General features: G+C 40.8%; 1 protein-coding gene across 7 annotated transcripts in view; it reads right to left on the bottom strand.

The window, feature by feature from the left end:
• Nucleotides 1–20,751, bottom strand: part of NFIA (nuclear factor I A) — a 308,443-nt gene that overhangs the window by 141,489 nt on the left and 146,203 nt on the right. The gene's annotated exons all lie outside the window — the stretch shown is intronic.

Below are 20,751 nucleotides of genomic sequence, written 5' to 3'. Positions count from 1 at the left end.
CTGTTTATCAGGCAACACTTTGTCTAGGCCAGGAAGTAGTCAGCCTTTGTAACAAGATGCATACAAATGATTTTCCCATGAGCCTTTGCCACAAAACTTTTGTGGCAAAAAAACTCCTTGTTGCTTCACCAGTAAGACGCTACTAAGCTACCCCGTAAGTAGACTAGCAACAAAACAGCTAGCTAGACTATGCTGATGAGTTTGAATGAGGCCAAAACATGTGCCCACAGTCTGTTGCTCTTTATTGTAAGCAGACTTTGTGTATTACATCTGTTTATCAAGCAACACTTTGTCTGCGGAGTCAGGCTTTGTAACAAGGTAGATGCAAACAGAGGTGCCAAAAGCTCCAGGACGAACTTGTCTGAAGCAAAAATTCCTCATTACTACATTAGTGATAAGAAACAGGAGCAACTTAGATCCTTGACAACAAGCCCAGCCATGCCCCCAGACTGTATCAAAATGTTTTTTATTTCAAATCATCTTTCTTTGTTCTTGTGAGCCCACGAATGATTTACTGGTGTCGTGTGATAGGCTTGAATGCAGGGAATCTGCGTATTCCCATATCTGTTTCTTGATATTACAAACAGGCATTTCGTTCGCTTCTAAATGTTTGTTTTTAAACCAGTTTTCAGCCTTTGATTGCTGCTTACTGATTCAATTCTGGAACATTTTCTATTTATTCCTTTGCAGTAGCAAACGTTAATTTTCGACTTAATTCAAATTGTCATCAAAGGCTTCCTTAAGAAATCCCACAGCACAGATTTTATTTGTTATAATAAAATATTCTTAAAGTAAACATCATGCAACTGTGTTTTTTTAATTCCAAGAGATACAAAAATCCGTTACCCAAAGGATTCAAATTGGTTCAGCCCTTTTTCCTAGACAAAATAAACACTTTAGGACTTTACTTGTTTGTATTCTCCTCAGTGGTGCTGTATGCATCACCAGCTAAAAACAAAGAAACTTTTAGCTGCTCAGACAAAATGCAGAAGCTCCCCAAACAACGAAGCGGGGGGGTGGGGAAGCATTCAGAAAGTCTGACAGTCCATTCAATATAGGGATGATGGCCATAATGCATCCAGGGTCCCCTTGCTAATTAAATATGCATTGGCACAGTTTTGATCGATGCAAGCCATGGATCAGATGACACACCTGCAAAATCTTGAGCCCAGAGCTCCCAGGAAAAGGAAAATACAGGCTGTCTCCTTATCTTTGTTTTCAAAGGCTCTCAATTTCTGTGCTTAGATATCTAATTTAATTCTCTCACCCCTCAGCAAACTGGATTAGGAAAGTCAATACTGCCTTTGTGCATCGACAGGAACACACAGCTTTCCTTTTATTCAATTTAGCCATGACCTTTAGACAAAGATAATGACAACTGTCTAAAAGTAAGGTAAGGCCTAAAGGAAGAACCTATAGAGGGGCCCCCGTTACTTTCTGTGATTCCCTGCCCCTGGAATTGCCCACCAGATGTGAACAAAAATCTGGAATTTTTTTCTTAGACATCTAATATTGACTTCATGGAACCAAATTCTTAAAAACTAGGTGAATTACACTCCACCATGAAAAAACATGTAGTTGATATCACACTTCAGTCTCGGGACTACTGCAGGACACTCACCAGTCGTTTCCCAAGAGACGGCAATTACCCTGAAGTAAACATTCAGCCCAAATGTATACAGACTGGTTGTTGGGGTGCTATTAATTCAATGGACATTAAGGCTAAGTGCAGGCATTCAGGGGAAGTTAGACTGGGTTAAAAATGCCACCGAGTCTAACTTAGTTTGCCCAGGTGCTGACCTTACACTTAGACCTGGTCTCAGTGATTGGAAGTCCATCCAAGCCCATAACATTACAGAAGTTCCAGGCACACAGACCGGGCTAAAAACAGCAGAATCCAGCCTAAGACAGACCTGGACTGATGTACCCTCAAACTTAATTGATCTCTGTTAGACTCGTGCATGAAACTTCTGTACCGTTATGTGTGCAGCCCTGGTGCTGGGAAAGCCCAGTTGCTGCCCTTGCCCTGCAGCTGTGCTTTTTGTGTTCTCCTCCACCCCCAGGGACCAGTGTATTTTTAGCCCCCTGGCCCCTTGTCACCCACCACCCCATGGACCTGTCAGCTACCCCTCTCACCCCCATCCTTCAAGCCACTCTGGGTGCTGCGTTTGCAACCGCTGGGAGCCAAGCAAGTATCAGTGGGGAGAGGGGCAAGAAGGATGTGGGCATATGTTTACCAGGGGAGTGTCAGGGGGGCAAAAATAGTCCCTGGTCCCCCTCCTCAATCCCTCCCATGGATCCCGTCAGCCCCCCCAATCACACCAAAACCTCCTGGACCTCGGCAACTCTTCCTGGACCCCACCTGCTCTCCCACCTCTCCTGAGGATCCCGCTTGCTCCCCAGTCCCCCCCGTGGATGCCACCTGTTGTCCACCCCTACCCTTGCAATCACTCCTGTGGATGCCGCCTGCCCCCCCATCCATCCCACAGACCCCTGATCCCCCCCAGTCTGTTTGTCCACCCATCCCCATCTGCTAGCTCCTCCCATCCTAACTTACTCAGATTGGGTGGCTATTTTTAATGCAGTCTAACCTCCTCCTAACCTCCCTGAATGTCTGCACTTAGCCTAGAAGAGAAGTGCTATGGAGGGGTCATGTGAATCCCACAGATAATCAATGAGTTTGGGCTGGGACATTCAGAAGAGAACTTGGCATTCTGGAGGTGACAGTGATTTTCAGACAGAGTTGAGCATATCTACTAAGAAAGTGCCTTGAAGTACTACGAAACTGAGCATAGCTTGCCTGCACATCGTTATGTGCCGGATCCAAAGTGAACTGGAAAGCCAAATCGCGAGACTTTCAATGGTATCAGTGGGGTTTGAATCAAACCCTCTATGAGGCAGTTCCTTTATAACGTGGACACCAGTCAGTCTAAAATAATTAGACTTACTCCACGGACTCATTTCATGCAAGCCACCAAACAGCCATCAGGCAGCAATTAATTTTGGTTCCTATTGATCTGGGTCATGTGCGAAATAATGACACAGAAGTGAAAAAATCCATGTTCTCCCTCAGAAGAAAAGTTATTTTTTATGAAATATAATATTTAATTTTATAGTATTTTTTTAGCTGCACTTAAAATATACTTGGCATTTCCTAGCTCTGTTCCATTATTTTGCTCATATGTCTTTTTTGTCCAGGTTTGGAGGGTAAGATATTTGTAATGGAAAAGAAATATGTGCAAAGTTGAATTTCTTAGTCTCCACAATCTTGGGAAATAAAAAAACACTATGTTAGAGCTCAGAGGAACCATATGGATCAACAAGAGCTGCCCTCATATCCTGGGAAATATAAATTAACCTACATTTCATCATCATAAACCCAAAAATAAAAAATCTAATTAAAGCCTCTACTCTCAGATTTACTTCTACAAAATTTGCCTATCCCTCTCACAAAATGATTTACACTACTTACATCCATTACTTCTAAAGTGATTTAAATTTATTGGATCATTTCAATTTTTAGAGAGCTTCCATTTGGATCTGTATGGGTTTCTAGACATATGCAGTGCTCAGTTATTTAAAATTAATTGCGGTACAATAATTTTAAATTGCTTCACACTGTACTAATCTCAAGTGCTTTGAAATATTTGAACCACTCTATTTAGAAGCCATCAAAGTTCTGAGTGTGTGCACCAAAGAGTAGTTTCAAATACTGAAAGGCTTTATTGATGTTCCCAAAGTGCAGGTGAGCCAGGTTTGGGCATGCTCAGAATTTAGCTATCTAAAATTACAGAATGATTTTACACTTCTTGCTGGAATTGCAGACTGTAACTAACTATAACAGATTCTATAATATTTCAAAACTGATCTAAAAATTCCAAAAATAGAAGCCCCCACCATTTTAAAATAATGCCATATCTCAAAACTATTACCTCCATTAATATTCATTTGTATTATATCTTTAATTTGAGGAGACTGTGATAAACTGAAGCATATGGAGTTTAAATACTTAACTCCAGAGTTACCCAGTAACTAAAAGAAGAAAATAGAAAGCTTGCAATCCCCTCCTCTAAGCACTAGACATCATTCCTATTTTTACACATACGCACACATTTGACATGTATAACCTAGAAAGTTTTTAACCATTCAACATGGAAAAAATACTTCATAAAACCCCGGCCTCAACATCAGTTGGACCAAATACTGTTGGGATGAATCCTTTAGGGTCCATTTCACAACATTTTTCCCTTCATTGTTATGAGCAATGTCCGATGATTTCTCCAAGTTTCTTGGTATCTACCTCAAGATAACAACTGCAGCAATACCACCTAATTAAGATAGCCAAATAATTTTCTTTGTGCTGTACGTGCATCAGAGAGGCAAGTGAAGATCAAGTTTTTCTATGACGGTCTGGAACATATTTTGTAGGTTAGGTCTACCTGTCTACGCCAATTCTGAACCCACCGATGGACTTTTACACAGATGTGAACTTCAACACAATTCATACTAATGTAAGTCAAGCAGGATTATGTCCACCATATGCTAAGACTCCATTGGCTTTGGCATATTCACCCACATCAATCTCTTCCCTGTACTGCTTTGCAATTTATTTATTGTGACAGATCCACCCGTAAGGGATTCCAGCATGTATTCCTAGGCTATTCATTCTGCTGCCTGTTCGCGTTGCTTATCCCTGTTCCCCAAGTAATAGCTTGCAATGTGGCACCCTTCCTTTGGCCACAATGCACAGTATAATTACAAGGTCATCATCAAGGATGCTCTCAGGATTGCCCGAAAAGGGTAAACAAGGGTACAGTTCTGCCCTCTATCTGTTCAAAAAACAAAGCACCCCCTGGCCTTGGGGTTGGGATCCTTAGTCTGCTTCCAAAAACGTGTCTTTTTTTTTTTCCAGGCGCAGCTGCTGTTGCACCAATACTACCTCAGCTGTTCCTGGGTACTGCCAGCGTATTCATATATTTCAATCTGTGCATTTGATGAGCTCATTCTTTTCCTAGACCCAATCCAAGACTTGACTATCCGACACAAAAAACTCCCCGACCGACTGACTGAGCCGCACTACACTATGGTTGCTAATGCTTCTGTTTTTCAAAAGAACGCCATGAGGAATCAAGTAAGAACTTACGTATTCAAGAGAATAAAACTACTTTAAAAAGGACAAGCCCCTTGTTGAATAAAATATAAAACAGTATGGATTATTTCTGTTTCAAGAAAAGGAAAATACTATTGCAATGAAAATATGCAAGATCACTTAGGAATAAAAGGTAAAACAGTATTTCGGGTAGTTTCTGCCAACATCAGATCAACCTTGAGTTAAAGGCAGGGGCAATATGAGTGAAGTTTAGGCTCTGACCAATTTTTTATTATGGATCCATTTTGGTAGCACAGGTTTCACTGCTCTCTTTCACTGCTATCTCACACTGTTCTCCTGCCTCCTTTTAATTCCCATTAAGCACATATTTGGTTGAAGGAGCCAATTTGTTTTCTCCTGGTGGACGTCTTTTCCTTGTTCTGTGCTATGCGAAGAGTTCAAAGTGGCACATGAAAAATTTCCATTTCAGATTTTCTTACGCTTTGTTCAAAATACACTGCTTGACCAAATACGTAAATCTATATAATAGAAAAGCCTGCCTGCTGCTTGTAACCTCTCCTTCTGCCTACCCACAGCTCCGGACCCCACAACCTATTTTCCTCTAACCACTCTTTCTTTGGCAAATCATTTTAGGAGTGCTGAAGTCAGACTGAAGCCTTGGTCAATGTAAAGTCCGGATATTTAGTCTACACAGAAGGCTTTCCAGTTGTCGCTATGTGGATTTGTTCCTACTCTCACAATATTACCAACTGCAGCTTAGAAGACAACTAAATTACCATAAAAATCACGATGTGTTTTGTTGCAACAGTAACGTGTTGGCATCAACAAGACAGACTCCGTTAGAAGAGGAAAGAGGCTTTTCGGTAGGCAGTCTTGTATTGCACTGCTACAGTATAAACCGCATGGGCGGGAGATAAAGTTAAAAACCAGAGAAATAACATCCTGCAGAGCCATTGTGCCAAAATATATCAAAATCTATGGTGGAAGGATTTTAAGAGAAGAGTAGAGCTATATTAAAAATAAACACCAAAGGGGGAGAACAGATACTTTTAAATACATAGAGTATTAAGGTGCGCTGCTGAAAACAAAATAAAGGAAGAGATCAAAAAACAAAACACTGAACAACGGCGACAAAAAATTACACTTTGAGGCAGAAAATGAAAAACAGAAAAGCTCAGAGCTCCTAACTCCAGTAACGACACTGACTAGACAAAATTTTAATCAAACTTTTAAAACCATGGTTATGATCTGTTGAAGAGACAGCTTGACTAGATTACATTTTTAAGTTTCAGTTTCTATTTCTGTTTTAAGATGAAAAAGATCATGGAGTGTCAGAAATTTGAATACGGAATAGCTAAAGCTCTTGCAGGTTTAGAAAGCATACAGAAAAGCTGGCAAAAGAAAACACTATTCAGTTGCCACCATCTGCTTTCTGGCATATTGAAGAAACTTTACTAACTGTAACATTTTCTTGCATTAGAATATTCATTAATTAGTTTTACTGTAAAATTAAAAAATATATACTTTTGATATAGAAGGCAAATAGTCCATTTTTTGGCTGGAACACCTTGAACCTCAGCTGATAACATTTTCACATTAGGTTAAGTCTACCTTGTGTTTTTTCTCCCAAACCCATATCTTTAATGTATTCAAAGCCTGCTAAAACTTTGCCTTGCTGAGACTAAAGAAAAAAACATCAAACATACGAAGTGTTAAAAATCACTGAATAACTCAAAGGGAAAAAGATAATTTTGAAGGCGTTTTGGCTGAAATCTATTTTTCTTTGAATTGCTTGAGTGTTTAAAAATGTTAAAAACATTACAGAGTGATTAATGAATGTAAAAGAATGATAAAGAGTATGGCTCCAGTTATCAGTGATATGCCTAAGACAAAATAATTTTGGACATTCTGCCATGCAAATATTGACTACAATGTCGTAAATAATGTCTGTAACACAGACAATGGGGAATCCTGCAAGTGAATATTTTTTGCAGCGGTACTAACTGGGCCATACTGTGCCTCTTAGCTTTTTGTTAGAGAGGCTGAAACCTTCCGTTAGGGAATCAATGTATTAACTAATAGCAGCTCCAACTTCCTAGGGAAAATATCCTGTAAATGTTTTTGCCAGCTTAAATCCTTGCCAAACTCAAAGTTACAGTGGTAGCTTGGAAACCTCTTTAAGGTCATATCTGGAGGTTGGCTAATCATGGGGAATCAGAAGAGATGTTCAAAGAAATAAAGTGATTAAAGTGTAACTGACTCATTGGTCTATTACAGTAAATCCAAAGTATCTTCTTCTGCTGTTTGTAACAACTTACTCAGAGATCAACGTATTGCCAGGGCAATAAGTCCTTGTGTAGCTTTAATTTGTTTTAGTTAAATTAGTAATACATGGACTGTTTCTGTCATTGCTTTCTGACAAAACTGAAGGAGGGCACTGAGTGCCGGAAAGCTTATTCAACAGCCCTCCCAGCTACACAATGGGTCCAATAAACGATATCACTAAAAATCCTTGCCTGACACAGTTAAGATACTAGACTTGGTCCAGTGCCCCTCAGGACCCAATTCTGTTTCTTTTCTACATGTAGAAAAAAACAATTACCCTTTGGGTGCATCTACACGTTGCCCTACATCGCCATAGTGATCACGGGAGTCTACATGTGATCGGCAGCTACTTCACTGTAGCGGCACACTCCCCCGTTTTAGCATGTTGCTATGGCAAAGTAGTGGCAAAAACTAACTGTGAGCTGTGTGCATGGCACAGTATGGGTGGTTCCTGTGCTGTGATTTAGTACTTCCAAAAGGAAGTACTAAAGCCCAGTGCTGTAACAACATCAGTGTAGGGCAACTTGTAGACGTGCCCTCTAATGATAAAATTCTAACTAAAAGCAAAATCATCTAAGAATAATCAGAACAAACAACTTCATGGGAAGTTGTGCAGACACAGACCCATTAACTACTTACAAAATTTCAATATTCTGTATATTTATCGTTAAATAATATTGAAGTAGCTGATCCATACTAACAAGTCTGTTTTTTGCAATTGCAACTTTTTAATGCTGCTTGCAACTAAAAAGGGTCAGAAACTGGTATCCTCTATTATGCACAATTCTGCTTATGAAGTAATCGATTTATAAACAGTCCAGTCAATTTTCCCCCTTAACATCTATTTGGAAAAAATCAAACAACTAAGGCTGAGCCAAAACCTTGTGCCCAAGGTTTACATAGCTGGAGAGATGACAAATAACAATGATATTTTACATTTCTAAAGTGCCTTTCATCCAAGATCAAAAACCTTCACCCACATTAATTTTCAGAATATTCCTTTGAGATAGGAATATTATTAAACCCATTATAACTTTATCAAATCTGATCCATCGCATTTGTAAAACGTTATCGACTAAATGAGACTCAGTAGGTTAAGTGACTTGTCCAAAGCCACTCACAAGATCAGTGGCAGAACTGGCAACAGTGCTTAACAGTTAAGAATCTCAAACCCGTCCTTTTATCACTAAACAACTCGGTCTCTAATCACAAACCTACAAATAAATGCTTATACTCAAAAGACCAGCAGCAAGCCTTGTCCTATCATGGGATTTGTACAGTAAGGTGCCACGAAGATGTTGTGGTTATTTACAGAGAAGTCTGGAATAAGAGGGCTGATACATCAGACACAACAGAAGGCTGACTGTTGTGCTATGAAGTGCTCAGATGCTACAGGAGTGATGGATAAATGGATGGAGAGACAGAGAGTGAGCTGTAGCTGAGTGGATGAAAATAAACCCATATAAAGAGTTTCTATGCGCTGGGTACTTGCCATTTTTTTAATTTCTCTTGGCAACTTTTAAATCAAACTTGATTATCAAAAAGAGAGAAATGGGGAACGCACACAGAGAGACACAAAAGTCAGAAAGAACAGAAAATACATGCAACGTTGCCGTGTTAACTGCCCTCCTCCTAAGGCACAGTGGGGAGAGGAGTCACTTCCAGACGCTTAGAACTTGCAAGTACTTTTCGGTTATGGCCGCAGGTCAATTAGACGAGATTTGGCAGGGTGAGGAAGGGTGGCAGAATGAGGGATGAAGAATAGATTGAATGCTAAGCTCTCAAAGCATGTGGAATCTGTTTTTCCTTTTCTCAGAATAAAATTACAGAGGGGTATGCACCATAATTCACTCTTTTGGGCCAAGTGTATTCTTGATATAACCCAACAGATTTCAATGGAACTCCACCATGGATGAATTTAGCTCAGTATTTTCTCAAGCCTCCTTTTCTTATCGTTCCTGCAATCGAGTCCAAAATATATATTTATAGATGATATTCTGGTGTTCTGCTTTATATACTGGAAGAAATGTCATCTTTATTTCTACATTCTGCTTCCTTTCTCGCTTTAAAAAGGCATATACTGAGTGTGCACAGCGCATACTTTTGATAAAGCTAAACCTGGGTTTAAGATGTGTTTTTTCTAATCCTTTGTGGTTTTGCACCAGAGGAACGGCTGGACAGTGAAGAAAAACATTTTAGCTCCCCTGAAATTTTGACTGTTCCTTTTCAAACAATACAAAGCACAAGATTTGGGACATATTGCTGACACAGCAACATCACTGCCTCAAAGAAACTGTGGGAAATGTCAAATTTATGGTCCTATGGGTGATTGGTGGAAGGGTTTTTTTTTTTTCCCCTTCAGCAAGCCTCTGTCAAAAACAGAGCCTCCAGAAACTTTTTGGCTTCATCCCAGCAAAGCAGAAGGAAGCTGTATCCCACACTTCCCTTGGGACCTAATGAAATATACAGCCTCTGGGCTTCTTTCAATTTGGTCTTTCAGATTGCTAAACCAGTGAAAGAAGGATCCTAGCTGTCACAAACGTCACATGTTTGGGGTCACCTGCTGCTCAGGGGTTCTCATGCCAGTTGTTGACATAATAAGCACCCCTTATACTTTAATTACAATTCACAGTGTGCAAACTCTGCAATCTGCTTTAAGGCAGACAGTCTTTTAAATCAACACTAAATTCTACTTCTGTTTGAGCAGAAACGGGAGGAAAAATGTGTCCAGCTGACTGAATAATTGTATTCAAATATTTGTAATCCCGAGGAAAAGTAAGCAATATCTCCTGAAAAGAGCAATTGTATTGTCTACTACACTTCAGAAACGAAAGCTAACCCCCCCACCCCCCAGCATTTATACACAGGAACAATGCAAGCTAGACATTTTCGTTTGATGGGATCCTACGATCAGAAACTCTTACAAGTAAAAACCTCATGACCAGCTGGGATTTCCCCCCGAGCCTGAGGTCAGGGTAGACACAGCAATGAAAGCTGGGTTTTCAAAGGAGCCTATGGTAGGTAGGCACCTAAGTCTCAAGGAATTTGAATTTCAGTAGGACTTGGGCATCTAACACCCGTAGTAAACAAATAATAAGAGCATACGTTTGATTTTATTTGGAAGATGTAAGTTATTCCAGACAAGAACATACTCAATCTATTAAAAATATCACCCTATTAGTTAGAGACAGAGACCACCTCCTCTGGTTTCCTTAACATCTATTCCCCTCTAAATCAGGGTTGCTCAACCAGATCCGGCCCACAAAGCCATGCTGTCTGACCCACAGGGCTCCTCAAGGGTCTGGAAATTTGGCAGCAAGGGGCAGGGGCAGTATTTATGGCCTCTCCCCCACTGCCAAATTTCTGGACCTATGGGGAGCCCTGTGGGTAATAGTGTGGCCCTGCATGCTAGACTGGGCATACAGGGCTGTGGCTGAGATGGCACAGGGTCTGATCCTGGCAGCATGGGGCCTGATCTGGGTATGCAGGGACCACCCTGTGTGCCAGCTCCTCGAGTGACCTAGCCCACAGACCAGCTCTATGTCACTCAACTGTATATAAGGGGTATATAAAGGGTGTACAGCACCCCTTATACAAGTATATAAGTGGTGTACACCAGGATCTGGGGGAATGCCTGTTCACCAGAGCGCCCCATGGGATGACAAAGTCAAATGGTCAGAAACTCCTCCAAGACCGATTCAGGCCGGACATAAGGAAGAACTTCTTTACTGTCCAAACCCCCAAGGCCTGGAACAGACGGCCTCCAAAGGTGGTGCAAGCACCTACTCTGGACTCCTTTAAGAGTCAATTGGATGTTTACCTTGCTGGGATCCTGTGACCCCAGCTGACTTCCTGCCCCTGGGGCGGGGGGCCGGACTCGATGATCTCCCGAGGTCCCTTCCAGCCTTAATGCCTATGAAACCTATGAAACTGGCCAACAGTGCTGAAACAGTCAAGCACCACTAGTCTAAATCATTTCATTTATTGGTAAGAGACAGGGTAAATACATATGTCGTTTTATCTGAGGAGGTGTGAAGCATTTTTCTCCTTCTATATGAGAAATGAAGATAATTCATTTTAGAATTCATGGTGGATGCGTATACCTAAAACGCCCCCACCTGACTGCATGATTTAAACGTATCTGTCTTGTTCCAGGTTTCCTCCTCCAACAAGAGAAACTATGTGGTGGGGGGGAAAGCTTCCTGGGAACACTGCAAACAGATTTCCTGCGTCCTCCCTTCACAAGATGTCTGACCTCACGAAATGCGCAGCAGACACAGTAAGAAATTTCATGAACTTCTGGGTTTCATGTCACTAATTCCAAAAGCAACCGTCCAGGGAAGCAGACTGCCCCATTTCTGTTCCCTTGGCAGCCGGGCTGCCAATGTCCACGTCTTCTGCTTTTATTCTTTTCCCAAAGAAAACAAGGAGCAGGTAGCATAGCAGCCTGAGCCTACCCACTGTGACCCAACGGGAGGAGTCTGCCCATACCCTTCAGTGAGAACTGGCTATCTGCTTCCACCAGAAAGTCTGATGGGTCTCCATCATGCGGTACAGCTCCCTCCTGGTACATGTCCCTCTCCCCAAGAGAACTGCAGCTCCACAGTATACCCACTCTGTTCTCCCTTTTCTTCAATCATCCTGGTTTTTGCTAGGCTTATATCCTCATCACCCCACCCATTATCCCTGAATTATTCACAGGCTCCAATAAACCTGGAGCACTTTGAAATTATCATTAGACTGTGAAACCCTTCAATGAAAAGCTATAAAACAAATTTGAAATGCACACCTCCGTATATGGTACGTGCACTTAGAAAAGGATTATCATTTACCTGACCTTTGCAGCACTGATATTTTTAGAATGAAAACCTGTGTCTCGATTGCACTTCAGCCCCATACCTGTAACATGTATCTTTGATATCTTACAACAGCAAAGATAGTTACAATGAATTATTATTTTAAAGATAAAATTGGGCAGTTTGAGTATAAGCCAGGCTGCAGCACCTGAGAGAGAAATTTCTATAAGTTACGGCACGTCTACATAGTAAACATGCTGTGCCAGGCAACAGCACCCTCCAATACATTGCAGTCCTCTCTGAGCAACTTCTCTTGCTGCAGAAGCAGTGTAGCTGGGTCTTGTGGGCACTTCAGGTTGGCTGAAGCACGGCTTGACAGTGGCAGTTAGCCTGCCCGCATGACTGCACGGCTTCTGGTTTACGAGGCAGCTCACATGGAGCAGCTCAGCTTGGTATATCTGAGGGCCAGACTCCCATTGACTTGAGAAGAAGCTGGACTAGACTCTACTTAATCAATTATATCCACTCATTATAAAGCTTTTGGAGCTTAGGTATTATTCATTATATTATTATTATTTTCATTAGTACCCGGCGACCACAATCATATTCAAAACCTTGTTTAGATATGGGCTCTGCAGAAACACAGTTAAGGAGAGTACCTGCACCTGGAGGCACCTATACACATGCCCGACGCCTGCTTCAACATGTGCTAATTGGCAGACTTGATTAATCAAATCTGCTGGAGCTTGCTAATTAGCGTGCTCCAGCAGCCTCAGTGTCGCACGTATTCAGCATCCCTGTGCTTCAAAATGGTAGGCAGGGGCACTTCAGCTCAATGAACTTTAGTTAAAGCATCCCCGCCACCGTTTTGAAGTGTGGGACGCTGACTACATAAGACTTGTGGGTGTTTTAATGACAGTGGCTCCCAAGAGCCACTCTAATAAGCGCCCCCACCTTGGAGCACATGTAAAGACGCCCAAAGGGTTTATTCCAGTGATTCTTGACCAGGTATTGCGAGACCTTTTGATGGACGATGGAAGGTGCAAGGAGATAAAGGCAGGTTCAGGCTCCTCCTCATCTGGCCACAGCCCGGCCCCAAATACCTGGTCCCTCTGCAAGGTGATAAGCACTGTAGCCTATAAATTCATTTTTTGAAATGGGAGGCTGCTCAATTCATAAAAGTTATGGAGGGGTGCCTTGAGCCAACTGAGGGGTGCCTTGAGTCCAAAAAGGTTGAGAACCACAGGTTCATTGTAATCTGAGGCCCTGTCCTTGATCGTAGACAGACTATTTGCAGTGCATCTGCCTCCGGTGATGTTTCTCCGTGCTAGTTCGAACCCAGTCGGCTGGAGAATTCCAGCAGTAATACCAGCCATGATCTTAGACCGATGTACGCAACGTTTTGCTAGCGCTTTGTTTTATCATTGCTTGTGACGATTTGTTTTCTTTTCCCCCTCAGTTTGCCCTTTCCTGATAACTCACCGAAGGTCTAATCGTATTTTTATTTACACGGTATTTTTCTCTTTCCTACCACAATGGGGTTGCCACCAATGGGAGTTTGTCCAACAGGATAAATTAACGTGTTGTGATGCTGCAGGACGATACAAGTACATTTCAGGGCACCCAGGAGGTATTTACTACTCTGTAGGTTATTAAAGCTCCTCCTCCCCCATGGGTGACGTACAGGACGTGGGACAACCCTGTCAAATATGGGCAAATCTTTGGGAGGGGGCAGACAGGTGGCAATCTCCTTATATACAATGTGCAAAAAGATAAAGCTAAATAAAAACAGCTGACGAGCATCGAAATATACTGAACAAGCACCGCAAAGTGTGGCGTGATTAATCTGTGTGCCACAGACAACAGAGAAAAGCCGTGCCAACTAAATGGCACAGGTGCAACACTGAGATTATAACCCAGTGCCTTTGGCTCCAAAAGCACCACCAGGCTCTACCACACGTGCTAATAAACAATGTCCTCGGGAAAGTTGTCCCAGAAGCTGCCTGCATACGGCAGCCACCTGGTTTGGATAGGCAGTGTGAATGGATCTCAGGAGCACAAAAGCAACCTCTGCTAACACTAGCAGCCCACTGAGCATGCTCAGAAGTGATTCTTCAACCATAGGATAACCTTATTTTCTATTTGCCTTCTCAAACTTAAAAAGACCCTATGCTTCACTAATGCCTATTCACATTAACAGTTTCCGATTTTTCAACTGTTTTTGCTTTGAAAGAAAAAAAAGTGCCATTAGAATGTTGTTGACAAGGAAAATGTGTGATTTTTTTTCCAGTGCACAATTACTAAAAATTGTGGTTGAAGGGATGTTGCTCATACTTTTCAAAATGATTTGCTTTTCAGCAAAAAGACTAGGCACAGAAACCTGCAACTCCAAAGACGATGATGGTAGGAACGGGGGCTACACTGGAAACTGTTTTGCAGACTTAATTGTATCCGTCATTACAGTACACAGAAAAAAATGTCATGTACAGAATTATATGTATACTGAATCAAACTCTTTCTCAGTGTGTGTGGGTGTGTGCAGCATGCAAAATGTTTGGTTAAACCCCATTCATGTTCAAAAGAAAATTAAACCAAAGAATAAGTTATTAAAAGGAGCCTTTGAAGCAAAAAGCAGCGATCTGTGAAAGAGAGAACCAGAAGAGTTTATTTCAATGCAGAGCAGAGAAAACAGAAATAAGGAAATCAGAAGAACAGTCCTGGCGGCATCCAGCAGCCCTCCACTGGTACTAGACACTCTCCTATCTATGAATATTTTATCCAGATTCAACTATCTGTTTCAAGTTCTTCCTATCAAAATACCAGACATTTTCTTCAATAAACTTGGAGGAAAAACTACAAAATGTATCGGTGCTAGTGGAAGACTGGATACAGCTAAAACGAAGCATCATGAAAATGTGTACCCTTCATTTTTATTTTTAACTATTTGGTTGCACGGTTATATCTACATAAGATTGATTGGGATTTTTCCTCTGTGAATCTCAAGTATTTGCTTACGTCCTCAAAAATATGTAACAAACTGTACTCTTAAAATCCATGTTGCCAATAATCTTTCAATTTAGAAAAATCGATTTGCTGTTTTGAAATACTATTTCTCTTTCCTCCCTAATTCCTACCAACGGCACACCATTTTTTGAACTTGCTGAGAAATCACAGGTTTTTCAAACTGGTCCAAAGGAAGAATTTCTTTCTTTATCCAAAGCTAAGGATAGCTTTTCTATCTAAGGATAGAAAAGATTAAGATTATAAAACCATATTCACTGATTATACTCCAGCTGCTTTGTGCTACTCCAGCAATGCAAAGAAACTGCAAACCTGGCTTAATCCTGAAAAGCAGTCATGTCTACCAGTGAATCTAGCCCATCACTCGGAGCAGTTTTTGCTGTTCCAGCATGCTCAGATGAAGAACTTTATCTCCATGATAAAATCTATTAATCCGTTCTCCATACAAGCTCAGACACTTGCTCTAAGACTGTCAAGATACTTGAAACAATTCATTTCTACCATGTGCTTCATCTAACAGTTTACTCACAAGCTACTGCTATAGGTGAAGCAGATATCTTGTGTCCTAAAGCTGGAAAACATATGTAAGATCTGTTTCACCTCCCATCTGTCATATGTTGAGCACGTCATGCCAAGGTAAATACAGCAGAGAGACTAATTAACACCGTACACTGGAGAAATTGTAATCTTACAGGTTTACTTAAATCGTTTTTGATAGGTCAGTCCCAAAATTCAAATTTCATGGATGGATGTAATCGTGGACTGTGTAACAATTATGGCTGCAGCAACTATATTTAACCAAACTGTGGCTCTCTTGGGTATAGGCTCCAAATCTCAAGGGCAAAGTCCACAACAGAAGTTCACAAAGGCCCTGGATAACTCATTTTATACCCTGTGATGGATGGCAAAGAAAAAACAGCAGTGGTTGAGCACCCACAAAACCATCAAGTTTTCCATCATTGCCCTGGATAGGTCAAGGCAATGCAATGCACTGCAAATAGTCCATGGAAGGAGCCATGGATTCCCCATCACATACATTTAGGGGCTGTACTTTCCTGTAAAAAGTTTCAGAAAGATGAAAGCCGGTGATTATCGAGATGGGTAGTAATGCCTGACCTTAGGCAGCAGGTGATGGATTTAGAACCTGCAGCCCTTGCACATTTTACTCCCAAAAGCCTGCTTAAAAAAATAAAGGCAAACCTGTTACTTATGTCGACCCATGCAGATGAGAGATACTGAAGGAGAGTAGAGAACTGTTGTGCAACAATTCAATCAATATGGGTCAAACTCGTAACCCACGACCAGCAAATCTGCAATAAGTTATGAGAGTCCTACTTAATTAGTCAGCCAAACCCTAAAATCCTCATTGCTTTTTCCTCTGTTGTTACATGGGGGAACCACCCACTGTACAACTGACTTTGTGTGGCTGAACTGAGGACATGAGCCTAGAGGAATGGCGGAAAGCTGAGATACGTGCCTATGCAGGTACACTAGTCACGTAGGGTGGAACAAATCGAGGCCAAAGCTATTGACTTCTCTGAGGCTGCAGGAACAGCACCAGAGTGCCAGCGCTAGTCCTAGATAGCCCACATCTCCTCCACCAAGTCCCACATGACCACCTAGATGACAAATCCAGGTATCTGCGGTACAGCAGAACATGGGCGTCCCGTGATGAGACAGGACTCCTTTGTGCTAGGCACTGTATAGACACATAATAAAAAAGCAGTTCATGCCCCAGAGAGCTTACAATAGAGTAGAACAGGAACACTGCTGTATTCTGTTACCATTTATAAATCTTCAGTACTCTGGATTTAATCCATTCTAAGTAAAAATGGGGGAAAAAAATAAAACCACTGTATTATTCAATTTGTTTCAGTTGAGTTGCAAGCAGGAAGAACATGTTATATACACTTTATCCCAAACCACAATTTTTAATATATGTGCAAACCAGAGGATATGGAGTGGAAACACCGCCCTGGCTTTAACTACAGGGTCAATACTGCAACACCTTGATAAGGCATGCAATTTATTAGGCCCCTTTTAGGCATGGATAAAGAAATAGGCTTCAGTAACGCTTTAACAGAGTGCCCAACGCTAGAGCTGAGCGTGAGATATGTATCTGTGTACTCAGGACAGATCTAAGTATAAAAAGCTCACAACGAATTCAGTGGTAGCAGGATTGAGACGCTCATCGATTTCATTGCACTTCAGATGAAGTCAGCAATACTTGCAGCATTTACTAAGCAGCAGCAATTCTGACTATGACAACTCAAACTATAATTCTATTTCTTACGCTCACGGGGCAAAAACTGCACGTATCTTTCTCACAGTACACATGGAGTTCCCATTAACGTCAAGAGAGTTCCCGGCGTGTAGGGAGAGGAGAACATTAGAGTCAAGATTCACCATGCAGGCGGGAGGAGTGATTTCTATCCATGGAGAACAGTTTCTTTAAAGAGCACAGAAAACAATATCTTCTCTGAACATCAGCATGCTTTAGCACATAGTAACTTTCAGACAAAGGATCGGCTTTTACAAATATTTTCTAATTAATCAGACCCATGATCTTGAAGATGGAATTTTCTTTCCCTTTTTTGCAGTTAATTTCTTTATCTATTATGTACTTGAGGAGACTTCATTGTACAATTATTTTATTATTTGTTATACAGAAAAATATATTTGTGAATGGCTCTATTATTTCTGTAGTCAGCCTTCTGGTGCACAGAAAGTTTCCTTTCTGAACAGGCATTCATTCATTCTTCTGTACCATTGTGCATTTTATGGCTTGGCATACAGAAAAAAATTCTTTTCTTTTTATTTCCTTCAGTGGTTCTATTATTTTAATAGTTTTAAAAGTAACTTCCACTTTATTTATATCACATCATTTGAGTAAAAGAGAATAATCCACAGTAAATCCAGCTATTTTCCAAAATAGATCGCTCATGAAGTATTTTATGTAAAAGAGTCTTTTAAGATTTTGAACAGTCCCCAAAAATATTTTTCAGCTGTTTCTTTCTGCTTAAGTAAATAATTGATTGAAATCATGAACATGAACTGAGTTCTGTACCTATAGGGCTAAATTGATAAAGAACTGAACTTTGTATAAGCCTCTGCTACAATACATTACTTCGGTGAAGAATTTCAGGTACAAATAATTAGAGGTAACTGCATATGGGGGAATTCATCATTAATACTAGCACTCCACTTCTATAAGGTAAGTAATATTTCCACAATATGATATGGCTTAGACACTGTAATCACACTTTAAAGAACTTGTTTTACTGACCTGAAAATCCTTTTCCTGTTCTACTTGTATTGCTCTTTATATATACAGAAATGATCTCTTTTTAACTCATGTGCATAACAGAGGATAGTGTGTCAAGAAAAAAATTGTTTCGTAACTTTCCTATATATAAATTATTGGTACAATGCCCACAACATAGCTTCTATCAGTGTATTTATATTTTTGTGTATAAATACATACTTGATACCTTGCAGGGATACAGGTTTTAGCTGTGTTGGTCTACAGGCAAAAAATATGCAGAACTTTTGGCAGAGATATCTTTTATTAGACCAACTGAATAGTTGCAAATGAAGAGGTTTTTTTTGCAACTATTTAGTTGGTCTAATAAAAGATATCACCTCTGCCAAAAGTTCTGCGTATTTTTGACTAGATATCTTTACATTTTCTATAGTTCAGTTGATATCCCATCTAGTCATTGTGACCAAAACCAAGTGCAAATGTTCTTCGTGTGCAGAACTGACTTCTTAAGAGTCCCGTCAGAGCTACCATTTAACCTGGGCACAAGTTTCTGTACTAACCTTAGCGGGGTAACTGGCACAGTTCTGAAGTTTGAATGACTTTATACCAAATCAGGATATAATCCTATATCATATTTGTCTTTTATAAGCAGAGGAGGCTTTGCTAATTCTACCAGTGGTGATACACGTAGCATAAGCACTGGCACAGAGGTACTTTTACCTAGGAAGGCTGGTAAATTCTCCAAGACAGAAACAGTACTGGTCATCAATTAACTGCTACATGAAACTGAATTCAGCCACAATGGCTTGCGCAAGCTCTTACCATTATTTTACTGGAGAGATTAACATCTCTTTCTAAAGAAAAGAGGCATGACGCTCTAAAATGAAAGCTTAAGCTTCTGGAAATGGTACAAAGTTCAAAAGAAATTAAAAACTTCAGGAAAGGATCGCAAACCTCTCCCAGATACAAAAGAGGGGTCTCCACATAAAGGCTCACAATAGGACACAGGAGGTAGGCAGTAGAAGTGTAGTTACATTTACTTTGTAAAAAAGAACTAATATGGTGGTTCTCAAACTTTTTCAGAAAGTCAAGCATTGTTTTAATACAAAGATGGTGCCCCACATTTGTACAGGCCATTTGCCATCACACATTATCTCTGGGGCAAATGCACCAGTTGTTTACATGTAACAGTAGTATAATGAGGAACTATTTGCTATGTTTGTAGTTGACTTTTGATGCCATGATGCATGGAAATGAGGAGGGGAGCTACCACCATTGCACTAATCAGTCAACCCCTGGTCTTCTTTAGACTTTAAAAATGAAGACAAACCTTTCTTAGAAGCTGACACTTCATCTTAAAGCCTCCAAACTCAAATCCTCTTGCAAGTCTAGTTAAATTACAATGGGAGAATGTGGTCCAGAGTCCCTGAAATATGGATGATCTGATCAGCTATGGATGATAGTATCAAACTGTAGGTAGTGAGCGCCAGGTTGAATAATGCACACCCAAGCAGAAGCACTTCACTTGCATGAGCTGCTACCGAGGGAAACTGGCCAGGAGTTTTTGATTTTCGTCCTACAAGGCAAAGACAGCTCCACCTCCTACTTCAGGTAAAGCACTTCATTGCAGGTCTGAGTGACTCTGCTAACTTGTGCCTGGAAAGTGAAAATCAGACGGTAAGAGGAAAAGATCAGAGAGGAAAGAAGAGACTCAGGAAGAGACAGGCGAAATTATGGAATAATACAGAAAAACTGAGGAATGAGCAAGTGGACCTATAACAAAGAAAAAACCCAAAGGATGTACTCAGGCAGGAAAACGAAAACAGAAAAACTACTGGGAAAGAAACAAGCCAAAAGGGTGAAATGTAACTTTGTGCATCACTCAGGTCCAACAGAACTGTCTACATCTAAAACTCGCCCTACCACAGAGTGCCAGAAAAAAGCTTCATTGCTTAGGTCTCCAGCCATCAGTGGGACTTCAGCGGTGGCACTCCAGACAGGTACAGATCTCATGCTGGCCCTCTTCAGAAAGGAGAATTTGTTCAGGAGACATAAACCAGCATATGAGATAGAGTCCAATTAGGGAAGATCAAAGTATTTCCTCCACATTTTAGCATGGGATAAGCTCAATGGATTTAAAATTTTAGCAAATTTTAAAATTTTAGCAAATTTTAGCCCTGCCCCTCATAATTCTGCCAAGAATTTTAGTGCCTAACAACCCTTGTGTGTTTTAAATG

The sequence above is a fragment of the Crocodylus siamensis genome, chromosome 5 (genome assembly GCF_052110815.1).
Source record: "Crocodylus siamensis isolate JL-2025a chromosome 5, ASM5211081v1, whole genome shotgun sequence".
Taxonomy (NCBI): Eukaryota; Metazoa; Chordata; order Crocodylia; family Crocodylidae; genus Crocodylus; species Crocodylus siamensis.
The sequence above is the reverse complement of the archived record's forward strand: the minus strand, read 5'-3'. Positions and strand labels throughout refer to the sequence as shown.